This window comes from Panthera uncia, chromosome C2, assembly GCF_023721935.1.
Source record: "Panthera uncia isolate 11264 chromosome C2, Puncia_PCG_1.0, whole genome shotgun sequence".
NCBI classification, from domain to species: domain Eukaryota; kingdom Metazoa; phylum Chordata; class Mammalia; order Carnivora; family Felidae; genus Panthera; species Panthera uncia.
In genome coordinates, this window is record NC_064810.1 from 53,387,251 (window position 1) to 53,406,241 (window position 18,991).

At 40.6% G+C, this 18,991-nt stretch overlaps 1 protein-coding gene across 3 annotated transcripts in view; it reads left to right on the forward strand.

Annotated features, from left to right (window-relative positions):
• Nucleotides 1-358: 358 nt before the first annotated feature.
• BBX (BBX high mobility group box domain containing) overlaps nt 359-18,991 on the forward strand; it is a 283,503-nt gene continuing 264,870 nt past the window's right edge. For all 3 annotated transcript variants that reach the window (XM_049628124.1, XM_049628123.1, XM_049628122.1), the window contains exons 1-3: nt 359-500; nt 892-1,027; nt 3,689-3,760. The gene's annotated coding sequence lies outside the window, so the exon portion shown is untranslated. The remainder of the gene's footprint in view (nt 501-891; nt 1,028-3,688; nt 3,761-18,991) is intronic.

Sequence of the window (18,991 nt, forward strand, 5' to 3'; positions counted from 1 at the left end):
AAAAAAAAAAAAAAAAAACCCTCACTTCCATATCCAGTGGAGTTGTAGTTTATTACTATAACCCTCCCAAGTCAAAAGGACACCAGTTTCAAGCCTAGCAACTTGGTGCAGACAAGGTTTTTCCTCCTTACCCTACTCTGCTGGGCCTCTGTACCTGTCCTCTCCTACTGTCTACAGGTCCCGAACATTAGAAAATAGAAAATGTGATGATCTTTGTGTGTCTCTGTAAAATGTGTGTATGTGTGCGTGTGTTTGGGTGTAACGGGCCTTCTGTTTGGCCGCGCGGCCTGTCTGTCAGGCCGCGGGCCAATGGCAGGCTGCCTTATATAAAATGAGTGTTTTCAGTCTCTCCGGGTTGCATGTACTGTATGTGGAGCAGTGTACAGTGAAGCGGAGGCAGAGCGGCTCCGCGAGCTCCTCTCCACTTTCCCATAGAGGAACCCTGACTGGCCGGTGAGGGCGAGCCACACACACGCCCTCACGCCCGGCGAGCCCGCGAGGTAAGCGCCCCCCATCCCCAGCCCTTCCCGGGCGCTCTCCCCGCACTTTCTGTTTTCCTACTCACTTGCGAGCCGCCGGGCTGCAGCCCCAAGGACTCCGCGGCAGGAGCAGCGGCGGCGGCGGCAGCCGGTAGGGTGGACTTGAGGAAGACGGAGGGAACCCCGCGCGACCGGAGCCGCCGCTGGCCGCTCCGCTCCCCGGGCACTTTCCCCCTCCGCCAAAACTTTGGGTCGGGAGAGGTCGGGGGCGAGGGTCGCGGCGGCCGCGCCGGCGGGGGGGCGGGGGGCGCGGAGGCAGTGCCCTGCGGGCGGGAGGCTGGGGGCCGGGCTGGGGAGTAGTAGGCCAGCCGGTGCCAGGCTGCGTTTGCAACCAGCACCTCTCGACACACAGGCAGCGCCGCCCGAGAGGGGCACGGGAGCCGGGGCGCGGGCAGAAGCAGCCGGAGGAAAACAACAACAGAGCCAGCCCTCACGCCGGCGGGCGGCTCGTGGCCGCCCGGGGAGCCCCAAACTTCATCTCGGCGAAAGTACGTGGATCCCAGCCTGCCGGGGAGGTGGGGCCTGGGGAGCTGGGGCAGGGGAGGAAGGTACGAGGAGCCAGCCCTCGGTGGATTTATTGAACGTTTCGTGTGCGTCGGTGACCGGGAACAGCAGCCCAGTTGCTCGTTCATCTGGAGAGTTGGGATTTGGGTGTTCCGGCCCCGCAGATCGGTGCCCTCTCACCCCCCACCCCTAACCAAATGCGCGGCGAGTAGAGAAAGTGCTGTTTTAGTGCCAGAGTAGCCAGGAGGAAGAATGGGGGAGAGGGGGAAGAGGGCGAGGGAGAAGAGGAGAGAGAAGAGGGAGGGAAAGCGGGAGGGGGGGGGACGAGAGCGAGAGCGAGAGAGAGAGAGAGAGAGAGAGAGAGGAGAGAGGAGAGAACGGGAGGGAAGAGAGGAGGGGGAAGAGGAGGAGGGAGGCTGTGTCAGGATTTTGCTTGAATGTGGGATTATGTTGTGTCAATAAGTTTAAGGTGGAGAGAGCGAGGCTGGGGGTGGTGGTGGAGGGGAGGAGGAAGGCCTTCGCTGTTTAAAGTCTTATTTCTGAAGGTAAGTTATGGCATTGCATGGTCGCGATGACAGAAAACTTGCAGATCCTTTATCCGGGGATGGGGTCGATGCCTCTAGAAAGAGCTCCCCAGTCGTCTTAAGCCACACTCGTGTTACACTGTTATTTGCTGCGATCCGGGTCGCTAGTAAATTACAGAAATCAGACTCGAGGTTTCTTTTCCTCCTCCACCTCGTCTCGTTCGCTTACCCTCAGAAATTTATTATTTTTTTTTTAATTTCTTGGTATTGTATGAAACTTAACGTAACTGTGACCAAACCCGAGTCCAGTAATTTACAAGGACCCTAAATCCAAGAATCTGGAACACGTTTATGTGTGAAATATCCGCGATCATTTCTGCTAAATGAGGAAGGTAAAACGAAACGATGCAAAAAGCTAAGACACAACATGTACGACAGAGGGGGGGGGGGGAGAGAGACGGAGAGAGAAGCTATTTTTTGCTTTCCTTTCTGTAGAAAGGAAAATAAAGCGTGCATTCCCCTTCCCTCCCGGTGTGTAGGGTCTAGTCAATATTTTAACTGTCTGAGGACAAATTAGTCCAGGTGGATCTTGTTGAAAAGTTTTCGCGAGGTGGGGTGGAGGTGGGGGCGGTACGAAGGGGAAGGTGGGTGGAGGTTGTGGGGGATGGGGACGGAGCGAGCTCTGCCACTGCTAATGGTCATTGGCCTGGGGCTTTGAAACCATTGCCTGTCCTGCTAATGACACGTCCAGTTCTCGTCTCCAGGCCGCCGACGCCGGGCTGCCGGCGCCTGGGGTACTTTCCCCACGCGGGGAGGGGCTTTCTTCGCCATCCCCTGGGGTTGCCCACTCGCGGCGTGGGGGCCCCACGCGCGCCCCCTCTTCTGCGCGCCGCCGCCACCTCTGCTCGCGCGACTTTTGTAGCTAGCCCGCGGCGAGGGGGCGCGGGGGGTCCCCAGCGCGGACGTCCCCGCGCGGCCACCCCGCGTCGGGCCCCACGCGCGCCGCGCGGTCCAGGCTCGGAATGGCAGCGCCTGGCCGGGCGGCGGTGCCTCCCCGGGGGGCAGCGGAGGCAGCGGCGGTGGCGGCGGGATCTTCGCCGGGGCCCGCGGGAGGAGGAGGAGGAGGAGGAGAGGGAGGAGGAGGAGGAGGGGAAGGAGGAGGAAGAGGAGGAGAGGGAGGCGTTTTCTGCCCAGACCGCCGCCAGTTCGAGCGGGCACGGGGACGGGGACACCCCACTCGTTGCTCCTCCGTTATGGAAAGGTGTTTAGCAGACTTTTACGCCCGGAGTGTGGGATTTGTACTTCATTTTTTCTCTCCCCCCTCTTCCCCAAAGCAAGATGGACTCTATTCCCTTTCTCTTTCTCCCTGTGCCTCTGCCTCTGTCTTGTCAGCCTTTAAGATCGACATTTTGTACTAAGATGCAAACTTGATGGTGACCAGCAACAAAGGCGGGGTGGGATCCCTCGCTCCCTTCCTCCCTCTCGGTTTCCTAGCTACCCCCACCCCGACCTCCAAGACCTGGTGGCCCTGCACTTGCCGCCTGGGCTCTGGCGAATGTGTTTCCAGGCTCGGTTCCGATCTCCAATCTCGGGATTGTGACTGGGGCCGGGCGTTTGGGCGACGGCTGTGGCCGCCCCAGGTCTGCAGGGCTGAGGGCTGCGCTACCTGGACCCGCTGCCGTCGCCGTGCTACCTCCAGCCGGCTCCTGGGCACCGTGGAGGCTCGGGCTGCCTATCGATTGCTATGATTTGGTTACTGGTGTATTTGTCCTGGGGGCGGCGATCACTTGTGCAAGTTGATGAATGATCGCGGTGTGGGTTTTGGGTTTGCAGACAGGATCAACTTTCAGCTTTGTGCATACGGGGAGTAGGGAGTGAGGGTGCTGGAGACACCCTGGAATGCCAGCTGGGCTACCCTCAGCTCTTTGAATACAGGGAGCTTCTTTGCTTGTATTGCTCCACAGTTCGCGCGTGGGGGTGGGAGGTAGACAGGGGGGAGGGGTTGGTGGGGAGCTGAACTCCTGGGTTTTGAGGACCTTCCTTCAGAGGTGTTGCAGGAGTTGGGACTCTATTGTAAAGCTCTACCATACTGATGATGTACCTTTATTTGATACTTTATAGGTCACTATCATATGACAAAGGCTTTGCTGCAGTTCATCTTCCTCCCTGTGTACTTTCCATTTGCCTTCCCGGGTAAGTAAGCAAACTCTTTCTACAGGGAAGCTGGATGGCTATTAGCAATGACCTGAGGGTCCTTACTGTTCACATAAGAAGGTGGCTTATTGGGGTTGCAACACCCCAGAAAGCTTGTCTCCCTGAGTTTCCCACAGCAGAAATCAACTTATGATACTTAGTATTTAGAATTCAGTTGCTGTTATTATTAAGATAGTTGAAATGTTTATTTCACATTTATCTGCAAGTGTCATTTGAAAACTTATTTTCAAATAGTCATTTAGTTGATAATGAAATTTTACAGAGTTGAAGGCCTAGGAAATTTAATACTAGATAATATTGTAGAAAGAATGCAGCCTATGAGTGGAGAGAATTATTAAAAACCCAAAGAAGCATTGTGCAGAATGCCTCTCTAATTATAGTGACTGACATTTGCTTACTCTTTCTTAGGTGCTCTGTCTTGGGTAACTTGTGCTGTTTGTGACAGTTATTTTTGTGGTGGGGAAGGGTGGACTAGGCAGTATAGTAAATCTAGTATTTAGATATAAAAGGCCTGATACAAAAGGCAAATAAACATTTCCAAATTAATCCTAATTTTCTGCAAAATTTATATACTTAGAGAAATTGGGTATATTTTAGAAGCCTGTATATGCAATAAACAACGACTCAGAAGTCCCTTAAGCGCCTTTTTCAGACGTATGCCCCCAAATGGAAAAATTGCTGAAATAACGTGTGGGGCAGCAAGTGCCTGAAAAATTAGTTTGTGAGAAGTAACAGTGTAGGTGAGGGTTTACAGAACGTGCGAAGGTAGCACGGTGAGCCCCAATTGTTTGCAATTTGCCCCTCAATTGTAAAGAACACCTCAGGTATTCCAAATTGCTGATAAATTCAGAAAACTGGTTGTACTAAATGTGTAAATCAGTTGTACTACTTAATCATGTTACTGTAGTGAAGATGGAGTTTGTATTTTGTGAATGAAGATAGACTTGAACTCAGTTTTCCATAAAAGAAAAAGGAAAGGGGCCTTATCTCTTTGGGATATTATATTACTATTATATTTGTTGCTAAAATGTGGTTTTAATATTAAGAGGAATTGAGGACCATGCCTCTCTGGTAGTTTCCGTATAGTAGCAAAATGTACTTTGACATTGCTGAGAACCTTAGGTGATTAGAAGCTCGGTGTCCAACATCTTTTATGGAATGTAAATATCACATTATTTCAGATAGTTAAGAGAACCTCTTAATGTGTCACATACATAACAGTCTGATTGGAACAATCAGAATGAGATGGTTCTGTAAGATGAATTTAGTGCACACCCAAATATGTGGATTTCAGTGTCTTTGATTTTTTTTTTTTAAGCTTGTTTGCAAGAGAAGTTTTTCATTTTTGAACATATGGCAAGAGTATTCAAAATGCATTCCTGATTTACTAAAGAACACCACATTTATACATGTGAGGCACATTATTTTGTTCACTGGAGCAAACTTTTAATGTCAGTTTTTTTCCCCATGGAAATATGTTTGACCAATTCAAAATTTAAAATGGGAATCAGTAATTTCCAGAATAAAAGCGATCTGATGAGCTCTTGAATTTCTTTGAGATATCAAACAACTGCTTCATTAAAACAATATTTTCAAGAACTGGCCTGGTCTTTGAAGTCAGAGTAGTTTTTGTAGTGTAAAACTTGTAATAGTGATCTCAAAGAAGTCACCCTGACAATGAATTACCAGATATTTGCATCTAAAACATATTTATTTGATTTGAAGCTTAATTATCAAAATAAGAATTTAGATAGAGGTTTTGCTATTTTATTGCCAAGAGTTTTCAAACTTCTCATTTTATTATTCCACTTATCTATATTAAGTTTTGAAACTGAAGTCTTAATTTGCATTTCACATTTAATGCTAGCTATTGAAAAAGGGGTTCATATATGTTGTTTCTTAGTGCTACGTCCTTTAAAGGTACCCTGGTGGGTTAAGTCCACTAGAGACTTCGATATTAACAAAAACTTGCAATTTTGACACCTTCCTTTTTTTTAATTCATCTGATCTTTGTGTCTAAATTAAAAAATAAAGTTCTGGGGCGCCTGGGTGGCGCAGTCGGTTAAGCGTCCGACTTCAGCCAGGTCACGATCTCGCGGTCCGTGAGTTCGAGCCCCGCGTCAGGCTCTGGACTGATGGCTCGGAGCCTGGAGCCTGTTTCCGATTCTGTGTCTCCCTCTCTCTCTGCCCCTCCCCCGTCCATGCTCTGTCTCTCTCTGTCCCAAAAATAAATAAAAAACGTTGAAAAAAAAAAAAATAAAAAAAAATAAAGTTCTGGGTTTAGGAGTTTGTGAGATGGTTTTGCCTTACACATATAGCTGTGCTATACAACTTGGAAAGTGTATACCTTTGACCTACAGATCTGATCTTTATGCTTAATCCATTGAAACAGAGATTTGTTTAGACATTGGAATTAAAACACAGCTTTGAGTGAAAGCTAATATGAACAGGTAATTATGGTTTGCTTATGCTGTAACTATGTAATTGATAAGGCTTTTTGTATGTAATTAAAAAAGAAGGAATAGTCTCAAAACAATGTGGCACAATTCATGAAAATCTAACTCAGCAACTAAAGTATAAAGTCATACTTTTCAGTAAAATTACAAACATAATTTCTAATTAATCATCAGCCAACATGCTAAAAGTTTACATTTTCCTAGATTTTATAGAGCATGGGTAAAACAAGGGCCATACTTTTAACTGGATCTTAACATGAGTATCAACTACTTTTATATTAGAAATCTTTAATGGAAGTAATAAAGACTTCATAGTTTAACCCTACTAAAAAAACTCTTTGAAAATAGCCTTGTTATCGACAGACTTGTACGAAAGGAAATCCTTGATATTATTAATGTCTTAAAAAGTGCAGAAATGTTTAAAATTGTGATATTTAAATGTTTTAAGTTACTAAATTTAGGCAATTAATTTTGGCATATTGCATCATGACCAGTATGGCACACCTGTATTTTAAGATTTAATCTCTTTTTTTTTTTAATGCTTATTTATTTTTGAGAGAGAGAGAGAGAGGGGGGCAGAGTGTGAGCAGGGGAGGGGCAGAGAGAGGGAGACACAGAATCCAGAGCAGGCTCCAGGCTCTGAGCTGTCAACACAGAGCCCAACGTGTTGGGCTCCCAACTCACAAACGACGAGATCATGACCTGAGCTGAAGTTGGATGCTCTACCTTACTGAGCCACCCAGGCGCCCCAAGACTTAATCTTAAGCAGTGCTTAACTTAAGAAAGAGACACTTTTCTTGAACTTGCAGTGTGAAGTCCACCTCATTTTTTAACATTTTACCAGAGGGCATCTTTTAAAATAGGTCCAAGTGATAGCTTTTTTATATTTTTCATCAACTTTCTTCCTCTCACTGAGAAATGAAAACAAACCCAAATTATAAAAACATTGTAATCTTATTGTTTGGTTTTTATCACGTGCCCCAGGTATACTGGATACTGGTGGTCCTCAGGCTATACTTTGAGAAGCACTGCTCTGAAGGTACTAAGGATTGAAGCTAAAGATTGAATGAATCTTCCGGCTAGAAGATTCTGTGACCGTAATTCAGTCAGTGGGTTTGTACTACCTCAGGGGCAGTCATCACATACTGTATCGAATTGTAGGGATTTCTATATATTAAGTTACACCTGAGGAAAGCACTTTTTGAGTACAGCTTCACTCAACATTCATATGTGTTCATATTATCCTTTAGAAGGTAATTACAGTTTCTTGAAATGCCAGGACATCATGTTAAAACTGTAAGGATATATGCAGAAAATCCTCATGTATTAATGGGGATTGTTTACATTTTTTTTTCTTTCAAAGGAAAAGATGAGATGAGAGAACTGGAATAAGTATCAGTTACACAATGGAAATACAAAAGAAGGCAAACCAATAACAAATTCTACCTAAAAGTTATAAATACAAAGATGAAAGACAAAAGGAGTGAAAGACGTAAAGGATTGATTATAGACCATGAAGCATTGACACACCTACCAAAATATAAACTTAATAAGTTAAAATATGTGAGTCACTTCAAGGATCTAGATAATGAAATAACTTCAGGTTCTGAGAAGGTTGTATAGAATACAAAGTAAAAAGAATGAGTTGGATTTTCTCAAGTCTTAGAAAAATAAAATGATACTGTAAAATATTGATTAAATAATTAAACCAATAGTTAAATATGGCCCTTAGGTGAAGATTAGGGAATAAAACAGAAGTTCCTAGAATGGAGTAACTGAGATCATAAAATGGACACAGAATGTTGGGTTTCTGGTAAAGGGAATAACTAAAAAAACCATCGATAACTTATTTCAAAGGAGAAATAAGAATGAGGGTAAAATTGTTTAAAGCAGTTGTATTAAATGTTTTTCACTGAGATGTATGGTAAGAAATACCTTTTATATCCTAATCCATGTATAAAAACTGTAACGAAAGTTTCCTTGAACAGTATTAAGGGCAGTGCACTCTGATATTTTTTATTCCTATCTAATCTTTATAAATCTGATGTGTTCCAAACTATTTTATTTAAAAAAATCATGATGTTATTTACTAAATTAATCTTAAGATTTACATTTTGAAAAACACAAACCTGGAGGACTTGTTAAAAATGAAGGTCCCCAGGAGTGCCTGGCTGGCTCAGTTGGTGAGTGTGCAACTCTTTATCTTGGCGTTGTAGGTTCGTGCCCCACACTGGGTGTAAAGATTACTTATTATTATTATTATCATTATTTTTAACATTTACTCACCTTAGAGAGAGAGCGCGCGCGCAAGAGAAAACCACAGAGTGTGAGCAGGGGAGGGGCAGAGAGAGAGGGAGACACAGAATCTGAAGCAGGCTCCAGGCTCTGAGCTGTCAGCACAGAACCCATTGCAGGGCTCATACCCACGAACTGTGGGATCATGACCTTAGCCGAAGTCGGATGCTTTAACGGACTGAGCCACCCAGGTGCCCCGGGTGTAAAGATTACTTAAAAATAAAATCTTAAAAAAAAATGGAGGTCCCATATCTAGATAAGTGTGAGAGGTGGGGCCCAGGAATCTGCATTTTAACTAGTGCTTCAGTGATTCTGAAGCAAGTATAAGGCACTCTAACACACTTTGAGAACTCTGGTGTAGGGGACAGGTGGCTAAAGAGTGAATAGGAAGGAGTCATGCACTGAATGTGGGGTTAACGTTCTTTGATGAGTTCTCTTCCAACTTCAGTCTGTGACTGTATTTCAGTCAGCACGTTTGCAATATTGAGAGAGCCCTTGTCACCCTCTGTTGATATTCCTAGAGTAGCAGGTGTAGTACAAGGAACAGAGGCTTTGAAGCCAAAGATCCCTGAATTCCACTACTGTTGCCCCTCTTGCGTACTGACTGAGGGAAGTTAAGCATGTCACTACAAAATAAGCTTCCATTATTATGTGCAAAAGGGCGTATTAATATTTACCATGTAACAGAATGAGAATTACTGTAGACAGTAATGTCTACTATGACCCTTATTCACAGACAACACTCAATATGTATATTTTTATAGTTGTATCTCACCTCATCCCAACTTCCACTAAGTTTGAAGTTTCTTGAAGCTGTGCCTTTTAGTTTTTTTTAACATCCTTTTTTTTCTTTCTTTCTTTTTTTTTTTTTTTAAGTAAACTCTATTCCCATCATGGGGCTCGAACTCACGGCCTCAAGATCAAGAGTTGCATGCTCTACCAACTGACCAAGCCTGTGCCTTTTAATTTTTGTTTTCTATAAAGTACAATTGACCATTGAACAACACTGAGGTTGGGGTGCTAATCACACCCCACTCCTGTGCAGTCAAAAATCTGCACAGAACTTTTGGTTCCCCAAGAACTTAACTACTAATAACCTATTGTTGACCAGAAGCCTTACTGATAACATGATCACATAAACAGTCGATTAACACATAATTTGTATGTTATATGTATTATATGCTATATTACAATAAAGTAAGCTAGAGAAAAGCAAATGTTATTAGGAAAAGCATAAGGAAGAGAAAATACATTTATAGTACTGTACTGTAAATATCCATGTATAAGTGGACTGACTTAGTGTTCAAGGGCCAACTGTAATTCTCAACCCTGGTGTCAAGAAACACTGGTGCATTTTTAACTGGATGTGAGGTGTTAGATAAGCACTTTATTACTGAAGAAGGAAATAGTAAGAATAACAGGGATAAAAGATAAAAGGGTAAAAGTGACGAATAACTGAGGCATGCCATAGTTAAGTATGGTGCCCCTTCTAATTTGGGCAATGATTTCCCTACCTCTTTAAAAAGACAGCACAGGACAGGAGGATAGCTCTTTTCATATTTCAAAGTGGTTAGTCAACAGCACTGGGCATTCTCTCTGGTGACTTTAGCCTATCTTGGAATGTCTTAGAGCATCAGTTCTCAAATTTTCTTCTGCTAAGACACATGTGACTGATGTTTAACATAGGGTGTTCTAATTTCCCTGGTTATAGACTTAGATAAATTATGTGGTAGTTCTCAGTGTGAGAAAGTCACTTCATTCCTTATCAAGAAAATATATCAGAATATAAGTGAGAGTGATACATTATAATGAAAACTTTGAATACACCCATATGCAAACATGTCAATTTCTTTATAAACTGTGGTACTTTGTTCATAACTAATTACTTGAGCATTCCTCACAACCAGTTAAAACTTACCCTTGTGTCAAGGCATGAAGATTGAGAAGCATTACATCTGGAGTGCGTAACAAATTACATTGCACAGAATAGGCACTTAAATAAAAAAGAGGGGCAAGCTAAGGAGAAGATGAATGGGAAATACACAAAATCCCTGAAATCTCAAACAATGTGAAAACCAAAAGCTAGGAAAAATGCAACATGTGGCTAAATGCAAAGGAAGTACAAAAGACTATGAGTATCAGGGTTCTCAGACTTTCCTATCATACTCAAGTACTCATTGCCTCTAACATAGACATTCATTTAATTTATTTGAATAAATTAAAGTTAAAGAACTTTGTATTTCCTAATTTTTAAGGTTACATTTGCCAGGAACATCTTTTTACTTTGCTATATTTTAATTTAGCTTACTTTTTTTTTATCTCTAATACATTAATAAACTATATATTTTGCAAATGTCTTTATACTTTGATGTGTAATGATATTGGATATACATTCACAGTCCTTTATCTGAAAAAATCTCTGAAAAACTAATTTTTTTTTTCCTCCAAAAGTTTGGTTTCAAAACTCATTTGGTGGTAGAACCTGACCCAAACCGTCATGGCCTTGTTTGAAGTAGTTGTAAAGCCTACTTAGAAAGGATGTTCGCATATTCTGCTGTAGAAATAGTAATGTATTTGGCTATGAGGTGCTATCGTAGATCTAGCTAGGAGTGTTACGTAATATATGCTGTCCTCTCCATCTGACCTTTAAGACTCACAAAAATCTGAAGCATACCTGGACCTAAGGGTTTCAGATAAGGGACTGTGATCCTATTGTATTAACTTTCTTAGTTCACAGAGTGAAATTGTCTGGTATTTCTACCCATTTAACTCCGTGAATATCCTTTTGCTGATTTTGATCACTGGTCATCTGAACATGTTGAGTTCATTGTAAGCTGGTGAATCATGTAAGATAGCCTAACAAGACATCCAAACATTATATATTAACTTAGTCAAACTGTCTTTTGAAACCCTGTGGCTTCAGTCATGAGGGTGGAAGGCATCAGAGGTTATAAAGTCAGCTAAGCAAAATGGTAGTTGACGTTTGTACCTCCTAAGTTGAGTAAAGTGAAGGGCTCCTAGGTAAGGAAAGATTAAACACACACACACACCCACCCCACTCCACCCCACCCGTTAGTTGAACTTCACCTGTCCATTTTGACATTGTGATTCCTCTTTTGTATTTGTTGTAGTTGTTAGTTTATTAAACACACATTGAAATCTGTACTTGAAACTTTTACTTTGTTGGACGTTTCTCATATAATGGTGAACAAAATTTAGGCTACTTTCATTATGGTTTACTGTTATGAGAGGTTTCATGAAGGGTTATATTTCCTTTATTATATTGCCACTTGCACATTTCTTCTATCAGAAAAGTAAAAAAGAAAGTGTTTTATGCAAATTTAGTCTAAGGTGAGAAGGCCTTTGAATTATATTGTTTCATATTGGTTCTAGATACCTTTATTTTCAATAATTAACCGTGAAATGCTAAGTAAGATTTTTCCTTTGTACTTTTTTTTTTTTTAAGTAATCTCTGTGCCCAATGTGGGGCTCGAACTCACAGCCCCAAGATCAAGTCAGGTGGTCTACTGATAGAGCCAGCCAGGCACCTATTTTTAATTTCCTATAAAACTACTATAGAAAAACGTAAAGTGTGATGTGAGGAAGAGTACACAGGACACTCTGGGAATAAAGTTAATAGCTGGATCATGATAAAACTTCAATCAGTCTTCATTTATTATGGACTGAAATGGTTAATGGCCAAAGAAGGTTTTTCTTTAATTATTTTTTGATACAACTATATCCTTTGGGGTAGGAAAACCACAGGTTGAGTAATTCAGAGGGAGTCTTAGTAGCAATGCTGATTCTTTTAATCTTAAAAAAATGCTGAGTTGTTTTTTAGCTTCTGGTGCACCTCCTAAAACTCACCCAAGTGTTGAGTTCTCATTGACTGCAAAGGGAATGTGGTAGAGCATGGAACAAAATAAGAAATTAATTCTCTACATCCAGCTGTCAAATTTTGATTATCTTTTGAGTTACTGAAGTTATATATTTTTTCTTTCTGATCCCCTCTCCCTTCTTGTTCCTGCCTTTTTTTTTCCTTCTTTCTTCTCCCTCCTTCTCTCTCATCCAAGTACTAACTAGGACCAATCCTGCTTAGCTTTTGAGATAGGTGGCCATGGACTCTTCTCTCCTTTCTGTCCTCCCTGATGTCTATTTTTCTGTCTTTTCTTTTTCTTTCAGCCTTTTATTGTATTGACTCATGTGCAATCTGTGATCCTACCTACAAATATTTGAGAATGAGAGTATGGAATTGAACTTTTTTCTTTTTACCATTTGATTTTAAAGATATTTTTTTGTAGTTTTGAGTTACTTTAGTAATTATCACTACTCATTTAATAAAGTTGTTAACATATGAATTTGAGACTTACACAGTTCCCTACATAGAAATGTCAATTAGGAGGGGATTATGTGAGTCAAAGTCACCTGTTATTATGAAATAAATTGAAGTAAACTCCTTATCCAATCATTTTTGTGTTTTAGGGTGGTAGGATGACTATATAGCTTCATTTATATTTAAGAGAAAGTTAAAAGCAGATTTTTAGCAGAGTTTCCCACATACTATTTTACTTTGGGAGGAATTGAGAAAGATAATCTGGCCTGAGTGTGTTCTTATGAAGCACAAGTTTTATTTTTACTACTTTGTTTTTCACAACAGTTTTCTGATGAGAGGTAATCCTATTTTAGTGGCAAAGAAACTAAGGGTCAGGTTAAGTAACTTGTCTGAGGTCACACAGGTAGCAAGACACTGTCAGGATTAGGAGGGCTGTAGTCTCCTGGGCTTTTTCTGTATTTGCCTCCTTTAGGGCCACATTCCAAGAGGTTAGAACTGAAAGGTTTGGGGCAATTTTAGCCAAGAATTCCTCCCAATTTTTCTTTTTCCCCAAAAGTAAAATCTTCATTTTGAAGTCATCGGGTTGGAACACTACTTTTTTTTTTTTTTTTTTTTTTTTATGTTTTTTAAAGTTTTGTTTGTCAGCCAGGAGCCTGCCTTGGGGCTGGAACTCATGAACTGTGAGGTTATGACCTGGGCAGACATCAAGAGTGGGACACTTCACCAACTGAGCCACCCCGTTTATCCCCACTACTTTATCATTCTTAAGGGAGATAGATGAGAAAGTTTCTGAACTGGGGCCTACTGTCAGTTCTCCTCAGTGAGATCACAGTCAAAGACTAAACCAGCCCCAAACTGTGTTTATAAATTGACATTTAGTGAACTTTCTTTCTGGTTGATCTATCTATTATAGAAGTGTCTAATAACAAGTTACTGATTTTACTGTTTATTAATTCCTCTGGTACATCAGTAGAAATCATTTATTCTTTCATGAAAAGGTGAGTTTTCCAAGCTGAATGTTCTATGATGTTTTTACTCTGGTACTTATTTATTTTACTTTAAGCAAATATATATATTTATCTGTATAGATATAGGTACCTTACATACTTTTTTTGTTATTGACTTGACAGTTCTATGCATTACTTAGTGCTCATGATAAGTATAGTCATCGTATGTCACTATACGATGTTATTACAGTATGATTGACTGTATTTCCTATGCTGTACTTTTCCTATGCTGTACTTTTCATCTTGGTGGCTTATATATTTTATAACTGGAAGTTTATACCTGTTAATTGCCTTTACCTGTTTTGCCCATTTTCCCATTCCCCTTCATCTGGCAACCACCAGGTTATTCTCTGTATTTAAGAGTGGTTTTGGTTGGTTCATTTGTTTTGTTTGGTTTGGTTTTTTAGATTCCACATAGAAGTAATCATACAGTATTTCTCTTTGATATATTTAACTTAGCACAATACCTTGTAGGTACATACATATTGTTTCAAATGGCAAGATCTCATTCTTTTTCGTGGCTGAGTAATATTCTGTAGCAGTGGTAGTGGTGATGTGTGTGACGTCTTTATCCATTCATCTATTGATGGACACTCGGGTTGCTTTCATATCTTGGCTAGTGTAAATAATGCTGCAGTAAACATAGGGGTGCATATATCTTTTTGAATTAGTGTTTTCTTTAGGTAAATACCCAATAGTGGAATTATTGGATCATATGGTAGTTTTATTTTCAATTTTTTGAGGAACCCCCATACTGTTTTGCAGAGTGGCTGCACCAGTTTGCATTCCTGTCGAGTCAACAGTGCAGGAGGGTTCACATCTCTCCACGTCCACACCGGCACTTGTTATTTCATGTGTTTTTGATACTAGCCATTCTGACTGGTGTGAGACTCTGGAACTTTTTAATACAGTAAAACTTGGTTTGCAAACATAATTCATTCCGGAAACATGCTTGTAATCCAAAGCACTTGTATATCAAAGTGAACTTCCCCCTCAGAAATAATGGAAACTCAGATGATTCTTTCTACAACCCAAAAATATTTATATAAAAATGATTACAATACTGTAATAGAATACAAAATAATAAAGAAAATATAAAGAAAAATAAATTAACCTACACTTACCTTTGAAAACCTTCATGGCTGGTGTGACGGAGATGAGAGAGGAGGGTTTTTTTTTTAATGTTTGTTTATTCTTTGAGAGAGAGAGCCAAGAGGGGCAGAGGGAGACGTAGAATCTGAAGCAGGCTCCCGACTCTGAGCTGTCAGCACAGAGCCCGACTTGAGGCTCAAACTCAAAAACCACGAGATCATGACCTGGACCAAAGTTGGTTGCTTAACCTGCTAAGCCACCCAAGTGCCCTGAGAGGAAGGTTATTGGACAGGATGACTTTCACTGTCACTAATGGAATCATTACTATCTATTGGCTCAATGGATCTTTTTCTTAAGGGGACCAGTGAATACACCTGCATGGATGTTGACTACAGTACAGTATTAATAAACTCTTGTCATATACTGTATATAATGTAACTGACAATAAGGCAGCAGAGGAAAGGGTCTCTACCTGCAGGCAGCCTGACCTAGATTGAAGCAAAGCATTCCTAAGCTTACTCTTGTATGGAAAAGCTAAGGACCGTCCATAGGCGCTTTGAAGTGACAAAAAATACATGAGTGCCAGTTGTGGGCACCTTTCAACGTTCTGAAAAATCACTTATTTCTGCCAAACACCACAGCCTGAGACCGAGCATCCAAGCATGAGAGATGATCACCCACAATCCCAGAGAGAAAGAGAGAGAGAGAGAGAGAGAGAGAGAAAGGAACCATTGGCTCAGTTGTGATCATGTGACGTACAGCATAACATACTACTCATATTGCAAGACATTGTTCATTTATCTAGTTAAAATTTATTAGAAATGTTTGCTTGTCTCAAATACTCGCAAAACAAGTTACTCTCAATCCAAGGTTTTACTGTACATTTACCAATATAACACGGATGGTGTTACAAAATAGTTTATGTCATTTGTTTTGAAAATAAGTTCAATATGAGTAGAAAAATTAAGCACATTCATGGACTTTATCATTTCAGAGTATCTGATGATCAAACATGAATTAGATATAGAGTTAGTCAAAAGTTATCCTGTTTTTAATTTTTTTTTTTAATGTTTATTTTTGGGAGAGACAGAGCGTGAGTGGGGGAGGGCAGAGTGGCGGAGACACAGAATTCAAAACAGGCCCCAGTCTCTGAGTTGTCCTTATAGAGCCTGACGGTGGGGCTTGAACTCACGATCTGCGATACCATGACCTGAGCCATGACCAACGCTTAACTGACTTGAGCCACCCAGGTGCCCCAAAAGTTGTCCTTTTTGAAGTGGCTTATGGGTGCTTTGATTTATTTTTACCGAAGAAACTTGTTTCTCCTGTGATTAAGAAGAGATCTGATAAATTACACATTTGTATACAAGAAGCAAATCATTTAGAAAATACAAAGTAACTTGTTACTTTTTTTTTTGTACCCCGAGCCCTATTCATCTGAAATTAGTAAATTCTATCTTTGCAAATTCAGCAAAATCAGAGATATACAGATATAGAAGATAAAAAATTTGTCATTCTTGTTGTTTTTTTACTGACTTGTCTTTTTGCCTGATCTGTGAAACATGTAAAGAGGATACTTACCTATTTTGGCAGGGTAATTTTTGTCAATGATAATCTTACTAAGGATGTGCCCTTAAATTGTTTTAGCCACATGATACTTTTTCAAAGGTGGTGGACTTCCATTTCTTGTGTTTCATTCCCCTCCCCCACATAAACTACTTCTATACTGTTCTCTTTCAAGTAGGTGGGTTTTCTGGCACTTGACACCCTTCTTTCTACTTGTTTTCTTAGGTCATGTTCAAAAAAACAGTTTGTACATTAAGAAATTTGATCAAGTATTGGTGAGATTCAGGTAGCAAAACAACTATCGGTTTAATTAGCTGTTTATGGATCGAGTGCCTGTGGTGTGTTGATGCTGACTTCGATTTTGAGAATATAAAGATGAATATGGAATAGCCCTGTCCTTAAAGCACATGAAGTCTAATGGCTGGAAAATTCCAGTAGATGTAAATATCTATCATACAAGTTATTCTGTGTTAATTGTTTTAACAGATACTGCATAAAATAGTATGGGACCAAATCCCCTGAAAAACTAGCTAATTCCAACATAGGAGCTGAGCATTGAAATATGGGGGGAGTTTCTTGCCTGTTACAGTGTTTGTCCTAATTGTCATTGAGGTTGTAAAACTAATTTGGTCCAAGCACTAGAGTGGATTTAAAAAAATTAGGCCTCTAACCTTCATTTGGCTTTTATTTAAATATTAGTGCATCATTTTGTCTTTTGGTCTGTTTTTAAAAGGCCAACCACTTTGTTTTTTGTTAAGGCTTTCAATTTATATTAGAAAGTTAAGTTTCAGTCTCAAGTATTTTGGACTTCCTTTTAAATTATTTTTCTTAAAAAATGTTTTTTTCTTAATGTTTATTCATTTTTGAAAGACAGAGAGAGACAGAGCACAAGCAGGGGTGGGCAGAGAGAAAGGGGGACACGGAACCCGAAACAGGCTCCAGGCTCTGAGCTGTCAGCACCAGAGCCCGATGCGGGGCTCGAACTCACGAACTGTAACATCATGACCTGAGCTGAAGTCAGATGCTCAACCAGCTGAGCCACTCAGGCGTCCCAAGTTATTTTTCCTTTTTTTATTTATTGCTATTAATGTCACAATCTGTGATGACAACACTTTTGAAGTGAAAGGAAATGGTTGAGGATTCCAAATTATGTTAAAAGCACCTTACCTGGAGTAAGTTTGAACTAGACATCCAAACTAGGAGTCCAAACACATGCCAATAAAAATAGTATAAACTGCAATACCTGAGACTTGTTTTACTAGTTAGGAGTGTATTAATAAGATCTGTAGCCCACATATTAAACACAAAATGAGATTTTTCTAGAGAGAGAAAAAAGTGCTTTTCTATTCATGAGAGATTATAGATTAAAAGTGATGCCCAGATTTTCCAGTATGTTTTCTTTTTTTTTTTTAAGTTTATTTATTTTGAAAGAGAGATGAGCATAGTAGAGGGGCAGAGAGAGAGGGAGAGAGAATCTTAAGCAGGTTCCGCACTGTCAGCCCAGAGCCTGACACAGGACTCAATCCCACAAACTGTGAGATCATGACCTAAGCTGAAATCAAGAGTCAAAGCTCAACCAACTGAGCCACCTATGTGCCCCTAGTGTGTTTTCAACCTGTGTTTGTAACTGCAGTTTCTCTCGTAGTTTAGTAAGCCATGGCCTGGAGGGTACCCATAAGTTTGGCTTTTTTTGATCTGCTTTATGCTTGGTGATCTAGATCTGGTCTTTGGAGTCCTCTTTGACTTGATCAGACTTTCAGTATCACTTCTTAATCATCATTTTTGTGTTTATTTCACCTCAGAATTATATGCATTTTCACCTATTTTTATTTGTGGAATTCTTTTGACTGGTCATTTCACAATATCAGCCCAGTTTAGATTAAAACTGTTTCTGAAATATTCTGCTCAGTGTTCCAGTTGCCAACCTTGGGTGCTTTAATACCAAACAAAAGACATTCATAAAGAAGAAGCTCATCTGGGAAAATATTTCTTCATAGGCTCACAACATTGATAATGACCCTGATGTTTACATTAAAGCAGCAAAGAGGAACAGAGATACACAGAATAGTAACTTGTGAGTCCTTTCTTCTATTCTCTTTCTGTTTGGCATCACGGAAGTACAACTATTTAGATCTCATTATTTATCAGTCCTCGTGGTAATAATGAGCTTCTTTGTAAGTTTTGTGTATGGATATGCGTTCTCGTCTCATTTGGTGCCATATTTTAGCTGGCCCTTGAATAACATGGGGGTTAGTGGTGCTGATGCCTGTGCAGACAAAAATCTGAGTATAACTTGTGACTGTCCCAAAACTTAACCTAATAGGTTACTGTTGACCAGAAGCCTCACTGATAACAAACAATTAGCACATTTTGTATATGTATTATGTACTGTATTCTTAGAATAAAGTAGAGAAAAAAAAGTTAAGAAAATAAAAAATACATTTACAGTACTGTACTGTAA